Source organism: Cupressus sempervirens, chromosome 9 (genome assembly GCF_028749045.1).
Source record: "Cupressus sempervirens isolate cs-2001-9-10 chromosome 9, ASM2874904v1, whole genome shotgun sequence".
NCBI lineage: Eukaryota > Viridiplantae > Streptophyta > Pinopsida > Cupressales > Cupressaceae > Cupressus > Cupressus sempervirens.
In genome coordinates, this window is record NC_143126.1 from 219698998 (window position 1) to 219710191 (window position 11194).

Sequence of the window (11194 nt, forward strand, 5' to 3'; positions counted from 1 at the left end):
TTTACAGTCCACAAGTACAACATTGAAAGTATCTCTTGGTCAAACCCAAACTCATTTTTAGAGACTACTCTCTACTCAAGGTAAGGTAACCACATTACATTCACAAGATGCAAATATAAGGGCTACCTTGATTATGGAAGTATTGCGTCAGGAACTAGCCTTCGTTGAAACATTGATGAAGAAAGATAATCAGCTTTCAACACATGATGGCTTAGTTGACCTTGTTCCCCAGCTAGATGTTCAATACCACTCTCAAGAGGTAACATGCAATAACTGGGATGTAGCATTGTAAATAATTATGGAGGTCCACAAAACATTTTTGGAAACAAACTATAAGTATACCACCCATGACATCATTGTAAAAAAGGGGGATAGTGAATAAAAGTGGGATTATAGGACTTTTGTAGATTGACAAATGCATAGTACAATTTTGAGTTAGTGGGAATACTCATGTAGAAACATGGGACAACAAAAGATCACACACTTACTCGACATGAGTACAAAATTCAATTAAAGAAAGGAAATATCAACTTAGGGGGAGTTATAAAATTTTGGTGAGATAAGGTATGATAGTTATGTCATCAGTTTTGCAAATTTTGTAATTTTGTATGAGAGCCAAGTAATGTATACAGATTATTTGAGTTATGCACATAAGTTAGGTTGTATATTCATAAAAAAGTGTTTTTTTCCACTCATGTCAAAGTGGGAGATTGTTGATCTTATTTTGGTTTTGACAAGGTAATGACAAAAAACTTAAGTCATTACTTAATAGAACTCAGTATGTGTTGAGTAAGTAGTGTATGTTGAGCAATATATGCAATTACTGTCGAACACCAGTATGTGTCAAGTAGATGGTATGTGTTGAGTTACTCAAGTTTTGAGCAAGTCATACATGTCAAGTCATTCATGAGCTGAGTTACAGCATTAAGGATATAGTGAGTGTTGAGCATCAAAGCTTTTAAGTGCCTGGTAATCAATTTTTGGCATAGTTGTTTGTAATGGCACAGACTCCTAAGCAAACCATTTTTGAGCCAACTTAAGGATTGTTTTACGATTCTGCAAGGTATATACAAAGGTATATTTAGAATCCCTATGTATTACATGGAACCAATTAGAAAAAAGAGATGTATTAAGCAAAAAAATGGATGAAACATAATCGTTGATTCCTACCTAATCCTAGCTCACCTAAGTCTTCTTAAGGAGGAAAAAAATTAAAGATTTTGTATGTACAGATGAGAAGAGAAGGTCCATTCATGGTGACTATGGATTTTATGAAAGAGATATGAATTGCAAAATTAGTTAGAGAGAATAGAGTAGAGCAGTCAAAGGATAGAAGAGATACATCTAATCAGGGAGATCAAGTACACATCAAGGAAGAGGAGATCTGATATCTAGCAAAGTGGTGCTAACCGAAGGATCAAGGCTGAAACATTCTAACAGGTGAATCAGTGAAAATATCTTAACCTAGTAGTCTTAATAGACTTTTGTAAAGTTTTATTGCAACTTTAAGTCCTCTAAAAAGGCACAATTTTAGCAAGGTGTTGAAATCCTTTAACAGGGTAAGATTTAATAGTCTTTGTAAGTCTTTAACAAGGCAGACCTTTCACAGGGTAGAGCATAGTTTATGATCAAATAATTATGACCTTAATTGGATACACTTTAAAATTATGGTAGTGAAAATTTGTGGGTGTCATCCCCACTCCATTTTTACCTTCTCATTGGAGGGTTTCTAGGTAACAAACTTATTGTGTTATGTGTTATTTGTTTCATGCTATGGATGATCATGTGTAGCTAGCTATTTTAATTTACAAGTTAAATTGTGAGATGAATGTGTGGTGAATGTTTTATGGTTAAAGTTTTGAAGTACTAATTCACATCCCCCCCCCCCCCCCCCCCCCACCCTCTCAAAGTTTACTTTCCCATTGTTAATTCCAACAAAGGGATGAATTGTGAACCATTGATTATAATCTAGAACTTTTAAATATTATCTATTTAACGAGGGCTCTAACCCTAGGATCAAAAGAAGGGAGTGAATGATTGTATGATGAGAGAATGAATGGGTGAATACACAAGTGAAGGAGAAAACAATAACTAAATAGAGAAAGGAAGACTATGTCTAAAAGGAGATCAGACAGAGAAATCTAAGATGGGAAGGATAGAAAAAAGATATCAAATTAAGAGATTGGATTGAGACATTGAAGAGAGGAGATCCAAAATCATATTTTAGATAAAATCAAGGGTTAGATATTGAATCAATTTTAATAGATTGATTCAAGGAAAATATCTTAATAAAGTGATCCTAACAGATCTATTTAGAATCTCCTAACATAATCCATACTTGATTGTAAGTGTAAAATACTTTAACAGGGTAAGACCTAAAAATCATAAAGCTTTTAATAGGGAAAGCCCTCATACGGTAGATCATCTATTATGATCAACATTGTAACCCTAACAGGTTAATTATATTGTTGCAATAGTGAAGATTTGTGGATTTCATCCCCACCCCAGTTTTACCTTCACATCAAAGTGTTTCTAGGTAACCAAATCATTTGTGTTATGCGTTGAAACTTTTGATGGATGTTTTAAATTTCATTACAAAATTATAGTTTCGGTGTTAGATCTAAGATATGAAATGAATTAGGTTTGAAATCTATAAAAAAAAATTGCATGTAAAAGTTTAAGATACTGATTCACCCCCCCCCCCGGATCAGATCTTGGAGATAGAAGAGTGCTTGATGGGATAAGTCATTGAGAACCAAATGATTGAAATCCAAATTATATTACAACAACTTGAAGGAGTGAGAGAAGAGTTAATAAAATCCTTGAGAAAAAGGAAAGAGAAGGAAATTCGGCAAAATGACACACTATACAAGGAAGTTGATACAGAAGGACTATTTGATAGTGAAAAAACTAGTAACAGTGATGCAATGATAGAAAAACTACTGGAGAAGAACAACATTCTGAGAAAAGATGTAAAAGGATTCAAGAGAGAACAAGAAACTCAATTAGTAAGACTATGTGAAGTGATAGAGAAAAATAATAAAATAAAAGAAGACAAAATCATGGCTAAAGAAGATAAAAGATAATTGGTAACTAGACTTGAAGAAATATTTTTTGAATTATAGAAGCTCACAAACAATTAGTTGGATATGGTGAATCAGTTGATAATTGCAACTCAACAAACAAACAGGAAGGACATTAAGATCACAAGTTTAAAGTCGCAGAATGAGCAATTAAGAAATGAGTTGAGGACTAAAAAGGAACTTCTAAAAAGAATGAACAAACCAAGTGAAGCTATCAAATACTTTGAAGAATTGATGAGATTGCCAAGATCAACAAGAGATACTTCTAGACTAGGATACAACAAGCATTTTTCATCTACTAAAGAAGGAGAATCATCAAAGAGTGGAGAAAAAAGAAATGCAAAATCTAAAGGAAAGACTACATCTCATTATTATGGTAAACTTGGACACACAACCAAAATCTATAGAAGTATGGTATGCAAACTTCTAAGCCTAAGCTCATTGGTAATTGCTTTAATTGTAAGAAGGGAGGACACCGTGCACATGAATTCAACTCAAAGAAAAGTGATTCACCTGCTACATCTAGATTTGAAGGACATTTCTATAATTTATAGAAATATGGACATAGAGCTCATGAGTGCAGATCCAAGACAAAATCTAACTAGACATCTAAAAAATAAGCACATGCACCAAGAAAAGGTAATTCTCACAATTAGGATTATAATACATGGAGCAATTGTCATTATTGTGAAGAATATGGATACATTCTAGAGAATTGCATTGAGACACATTTCAAAGGAAAATAGAAAAAATGGTTGAATTTGTAACTAGTTTTTTTTAGTTGTCTTAAAGTTGGACATATTCATAGAAACTACAAAACCAGAGCACCAACACCAAACAATGGAAATGACAAAGGTATAGAAAAGGTAGAGGTAAAGAAACAATGGAAAGAAATAGTGGAAGCTAGAAGGAGTGGATCAAGCAAAGTTGAGATTGCCCAATCCATGGATCGAGTGATCACACCACAACTAACTAAGTGGAGAAGGTATGTAGGAACTGTAAGTTCAATGATATATCTTACATCATTTCCTAACCTAAATGTGCTAAAAGTTCATATATGCATAAGAAAATATGCATATAGAAAAGATCTATAGAGAGAAAAGAGAAATAATTATTCACTACATGAAGTACTGAGCATTATAATATAGACCGAGTAATTGATCAAGGTGATGTGTTGACCAAATGAATTGATATTGACTGAGTAAGGTATCGATAACCGAGTGTTTTTAGTTAAGCATGGAGATCGAGATAGCTATCATACACCTACCAAGTATGAATATGTTTATTGCAAACCTAATTGGAAAATAGAAGGCATTTATCGAATTTGAGCATTCATTTCTACTTCACCAGATGATTTCAGAGTTCAAAAGTGATTCAAAGGTGATCAAGGAAAATTTAGTAACAAAGCAAATGAATCATAGTGAAGCATTGGAAAATTTGATAAAGACGGTAAGTATCATTTCAGTGTTGAGTTAATTATTTTCTGAGGGTATCCTAGAAGAGTTTATTTTTGAAAAAACCTAGATTGAAATGGCATCAGCAAGTGAAATGTTGAAAGTGAGTAATGCTCAAATCGTGAGCAACAACCAGTGTCTCCAATCAAATTTTAGAAACAATGTAAATTTTGAGGAGACTGAAGATGATATTGGCACCCTATCATCAAGTCCACCCAAGGTTTTGGTTGTTTAGGATGTGAGATCCTGTTACATGTGTGAAATAGGAGAAATTGGAGATTCCAAGATAAGAGTATCTTATGAGAAGTTATGCAGCAATGAAGTACTAAGGGATGAATGCAAGATCATTGCTAAGAAAGGGCTTACACATGCCTTCGGTTTTCCAATTTTTTTAAAAGTTGAGTGGATAAAGATAGTACTAAGTCATGTTCATGATATAAAGGTATGGTTAGAAGGAGGACCAATCAAAATTAACAAGGCCATAATATGCCAAGTTACTGGATACCCTACCTCAAACAAACCGAAGAGCATAAGGAGCACAACATGAATTGAGATTGAGAAATCAACCAAAGCAAAGTGGAATGGTCAACGGATGTCAATTGATAGGATTGATCATGTTAGTTAATTTAATTTCATTTATTAAATTACCTTTACTCCCTTCTTAAGATTTCACTTTATGCACTTTGAATTTCCATTTAATAATTAATTAGTATTTATTAAATATCATTTACATCTTAGGGTTTCCCTTTTAGGTTTTTGATCTCCTTCTATAAGGATTGATCTTTTGTAATTATTGTCTATCTTTTTCATTTATGAGAATACAATTTGCATATTTTAAGAGAAAAACCCTTGCCTCTTCTTGTCATTTTCTTCATTGTGATAGTTTCTTGCATGTAGGTATTCTTTAGGATTTGTATTTCTCAAAACGTTCATGGTATCAAAGCCAGATCTATTGTAGCTTGTTTGTTATTTGGAGAAAAAGAAGAATGAGAGTTTGACAGAACAAATATGGTATTTTTTGGGTACTTTTTGTGAAAATAGAGGGGTCTCTAATTTTTAGAGCACTTTGAGGCCAAACAGACCTCATAGTTGGATTTAGAAGGCATCAAAACCCCCATTTTCATATAAATTTTATTCATTTTGGACAACATTGATTTGGGAGGCAGAAATTTTTTGCATAACAGGCTCATACGACCTCTGTACGCAATCCAAGACATGAAAAATTAAAAAAAATTGCAAAAAAAAAGAGTTTCAGCCTGTTGTAGTTTGAAAAGAGGGCTAGTGGTCCTAGCAACCACCAACAGTCTTGCTGACTGTTGCGGCTTCAAAAGTTGGCCACTACTACCCATCACCCACTCCTCCTCTCAACCACTACTCTACTTAGCTGATTGCTTTGTTGGTGGCTCCACCACCCAACTACCACTTCACTACTAGTGGTGGTAATTTATTTTTAAATTATTATTTTTTAAATAAAAATAAATTCATTTCTTCTTCTTTTGGGGGCCCTGTAATTTTTTTGTGATATCTTGAGCATACTAGGGTCTTTTTTCAATCCAAAAGAAGCGCCAAAAAGCTAGTTTATTAGAAAAAGACAATAAAGAAGGTATTTTTTAGATTTTTTTCTAGTTTGGTACTTGTTTTTGCATTTGAAGTCTGTTGATGTCTTCTATCTTCTAGGGTGCATAACTTCTTCATTATAGCTCCATTTTTTTATTTGGAAAAAGCATCAAAAAGCTCTTCTCAAGCACTTTCCAAATTCTCTATAATTTCACCAATATTTTGTACTAGGTATTTTTTATTCACATATGAAACTTTTTTCTCTTTTCTTGATTATGCATTCCTTCTATAAGTTAGGGTTCAATTATTCGCATTGTAGGGGTGTTTTTATATTACTTTTTGTTATTATATCAACATAACAAAAAACTTCAAAAGCTCCTTCTAAAACAATGTCTAAGACCTCTTATTGTCTAGTACTTCTAAACCCAGATAACTATCATACATGGAAATCTCATATGTAGTGGCTTCTCTATTCCAAAGGTTTGTGGCCTTGTCTAGATATAGTGCAACCAATTTTTCAAAGTCAATACCAGAATTTATAGCAGAGGAATAAGATGAATGAGGCTATTGGTCTAATTTATTTGAGTGTTTCACACAGCTTATAGTTTTATCTTGATGAGTGTTCTACTCCTCAAGAAATGTGAGACAAGTTTAATGACTTGTTTGGCACCATCAACGAGTTCAGAGCCCTTCAAATTCAAGAAGAGCTTACTTCTCTTGTACACGATGTTTTTCCCTCTATTGTGAACTTTCTTATGAGGTTCAAATAGAAGAGGACTTTGTTACAGGGATGCGGGAAAGAGAAGATAGACAAGGAGTGCATCTACCTGATTCTCTTCAAGCTTTGAGGAAAATTTTAGATTTTATCTTCTACCTTCCATTCCACTATGGATACCTTCGATCCTAGATTTACCATGCCCACTTTTGAGGTCTTTTATGATCAATTGACCAGAGAGAACTCTAAGCTTACATAGTTGGATACTATCACTTTGTTAGAGTAAATAATTAATTATTAATTATTTATTCTATTACTTAAGCTTACTTAGGTTAATGCATATTTAGTATTTAATGCATGTAGTGGTTGTTGTTGACAACTCGGGAGTTTTCTCCTTTTTTAGCATATTCCACTTTTTGAGGATATGTGCTGAGTTGTCATTTTTGTCCTCTACCTCCTTCCAGCTTGTTCTACAAGCTTCCATGAGGCCTTTTTAAACGGTCTCTCTCTCATTGTAAATTATTCCATTCACATAGCAATCTCATTTTCCTATTGTGAAATATTTCCTCTTGCATTGTTTGCTTCATGCTCTTGCTCTTTCGGTTTCTCTTCAGCAAGCTATTTGCATGTAGGTGATCTTGGTGACTGCGGAGTTGGATTTCATCAACTCCTACATGGTATCAGAGCCTCCCTGCTACTTCTTGTTTGAAGGATTTGTGAAGCCGTGATTCGAAGTCACAAACCCTAGTTTGTTTGTGCATTTTTTTCTTCAAATCAGGGCTAGAGCGAATTTTTGGAGCACTTTCAGCCCAAACGGGCATCACCATTGGATCCGGAAGGCCGTTTGCAGTCAGGATTCATATAAAGCTTTTCATTTTTGGAGACAGGGCAATTTTGGCAATTTTTTGAGGATCCCGAGTTCGCTGCCGTACGGATCGTACGGACGCAGCGCAGATTTTTTTTTTAAAAAAATTTCGGGTGCCGCCGCCCGCGCTCTACCGCGGCTCCGTCGCTGCCCGGCCTCCTCCTGTCCGCCGCCTGGGTGCAGCAGCCTCCGCCACCGTAGACAGCGGCGCCGCCGGGTTTTCCTCCCAGGCGCCACCGCCACCGGCGGTTTCCACTGCTCCACCGCCCTGCGGCCTCTCCAACCACCGACCGCCACGTGGCTGCTAACCGATGTGCTGACGTCATATTCCGGTGCGCTGATGTCACTTTCTCGGCATATGACATCACCTTGCCGATAATCGGATTTTTTGTCGGCGACTGGTCTGTGACGGGCATACGGCCGTCAAATTTATGCCAGTATCTGTAATTTTCCTGCAAGTGTATTTTTGGAGCAGCAGTCGGTTTTTTGGCTATAACTTGAGCATACAGAGGTCTTTTTCCGATCCGAAAGAAGCGTCGAAAAGCTAACTCAGAGACGGACACATTGGTGCTAGTTTCGCACGATTTTGAGTTTGTTTGAGCTTCCATTTTTTGTGTCAAAGTAGAGGCTTCTGTTTCCTATTCTGCATCAACAAATCCAGGTTCCTTTCCAATTTTTGCTTTCCTTAGTTGTTTTTTTGTGGTATTTGGGAGATATTTTTGTATGTTTGTGGGGGGGGTGTCTTTCTTTTCTGTAATTTACTTCAGTTAAGACCCTTCTACTTCCGTCTTCTTCTTTCTCTCAATGGCGGATCCATCTATATCCCGTCTCACACCACACAACTACCACACATGGAAGGCACAAATGACTAGACTTCTAATGTCAAGAGGTCTATGGTCTTGTCTGGATGAGCATCAGCCTAATCTCCAATGACCTTTTGAGATTCTACAACACAGGAACAAGATGGATGAAGCCATGGGGCTTATTGCACTCAACATTTCAGACAGCTTGTTGTTTCACTTGGATGGTTTGACTACTCCACGGGCTTATTGGCTAAGATTTCAGACTTTGTTTGGACAAGTAAATGAGTTTCGGGCACTTCAGCTAGATGCAGAATTGACTTCTTTGACACCTGATCACTTTCCCACCATTGAGGACTTCTTGATGAAGTTCAAATCTCTACGTACACTTTTGCAGGGATGTGGGAAGAACAAAACAGATGATGAGTGTATCTTTTTGGTACTCTCAAAGTTAAAGGGACAGTATCAGATCTTCTCTTCCACTTTCTACTCCACTATGGATGCCTTGGGTGATAGACATAGGATGCCTTCATTTGAGATATTTTGTAATCGGTTAACCCGTGAACAATCGAAGATTACTCAAATGGATTCACTTTCAAGTTCTCAGTCACAGGTATTGCTTTCCAAGGTTACACAAGAACAGAAGTTGAAGCAGCTATCAGATCCCTCTTCTACTAGTTCATCATCTTCTAACAAGAAGAAGAAAAAGAAGACCGCAACTCCTACCTGTTCCTATTGTGGGAAAGGATCTCATGATGAGGCACGTTGTTTTCAGAAGAGATGTGATGGCTATGAGAAACAGATTGCCGATTTGCACGCTCTCCTTCAGAAGAACACTATTTCCTCTCCATCCTCTTCTACCTCACAAGGGTCTTCTTTTCAGGCTTCTTCCACCTCTTCAACATCTACATCAGATCTTGGAAAGGGTCATGCATTACAGGCTTCTATTGCATCTTCTTCATAGGTTCCTTGGATACTGGATTCAGGTGCTTCTCACCATATGACATCTTCTCAAGGTGTCTTCTCCACTCTTGAGGCTTCTCCTATTCCTCACATTCTCATGGGGAATAACACTGCATTACCAGTCTGTGGGAAAGGTTCAGTTCACATCCAAGATGGTATATTCAATGATGTATTGTATGTTCCATCTTTGTCTGCCAACCTTCTCTCAATTTCTCAGATTACACGCAGTGGATCAGGGAAGACAGTTGAGTTCACTACTGATTCAGTCTTCATTCGAGATCGTGCTACAGGAGATCTTATTGCTATAGGGGCATTTGATCCTTCCACTCATCTCTATACCTTCTCACACTTTGGTCCACCATCTCCTTCACAGGAGCATCGTGTGGTGCAGTCAGGACACTTGAACCTTTGTATTGTTCCTGAGATCCCTACTTTGACTGCCACACCACAACCAGATGAGGGCTTTTCCTCTCTACAAGATTCTCCTTCCGCTCTACCTGATCTTCCAGCTTCATTTATTGAGACTCCAGGTACACTTGTTGCAGATACTTCAGTGGACATTCATGACAATGTCATCGCACCTGCCTTGGGGATTCCCTTTTCGGTTCCTCATACATTCTCTTTTGGACATCAGCTAGGCTTTCCAATTGCTCCTCTCACGCAGGGATTTCCTTGTTTCGTGCCTTTGTTCCTTTCGAATTGGAGTTTCATTGGTTCGATCATTTCTACAGGAGCTCCATCATTATGGGGGGGGCTTGGTATCTATTCTCATGGGGGGGCTGGTTGTACTTATGGTTTTGAGAGAGTCTCTTGAAACATTTCTGGCGGAAGTTGTCCTTGGGGGGATTGGTTGAGGCCTTCCTTCCTTCACTTCATATTTTTTTTAGCATGTTGTTTTTACCTCTTTTTTGGAGGAGGGTTTTTCCCATAGGGTTTTCCCTCTTTCTCCGTTTTACAGAGGTTGCATTGTACATGGGTACCTAACATGGCCTCGTTGCCGGGACCCATTATGCATTTCATCTTAGTTTTAGGAGCTTAAGGCATTCCCCTAAGTTGCACTTAAGGGGGGGTGTTAGAGTAAATAATTAATTATTAATTATTTATTCTATTACTTAAGCTTACTTAGGTTAATGCATATTTAGTATTTAATGCATGTAGTGGTTGTTGTTGACAACTCGGGAGTTTTCTCCTTTTTTAGCATATTCCACTTTTTGAGGATATGTGCTGAGTTGTCGTTTTTGTCCTCTACCTCCTTCCAGCTTGTTCTACAAGCTTCCATGAGGCCTTTTTAAACGGTCTCTCTCTCATTGTAAATTATTCCATTCACATAGCAATCTCATTTTCCTATTGTGAAATATTTCCTCTTGCATTGTTTGCTTCATGCTCTTACTCTTTCGGTTTCTCTTCAGCAAGCTATTTGCATGTAGGTGATCTTGGCGACTGCGAAGTTGGATTTCATCAACTCCTACACACTTATCCAAAGACACAGGTATTGGTTTCTCAAACATCTATAGAAAGAAGAAACAAAAACCAAAGCCCAAGACAAATTCAGCAGGCAACGAGCGTTTCTCCAAGCCTAATCCTAAATCAGATGCTCAGAAACCCTCTCAGAAGGGTAAGCCTTCTAAGTCTAGTGAGCCTTCCTCCAAGACTAAGAAGTTCATAGTTGATCCTTGTAGTTTTTTTTGCAAAGAAGGACATCCAATTTCTAGGTGTTGGAAATGTCTCAAGGGTTTAGAGGAGGCCATGCAGTAGCA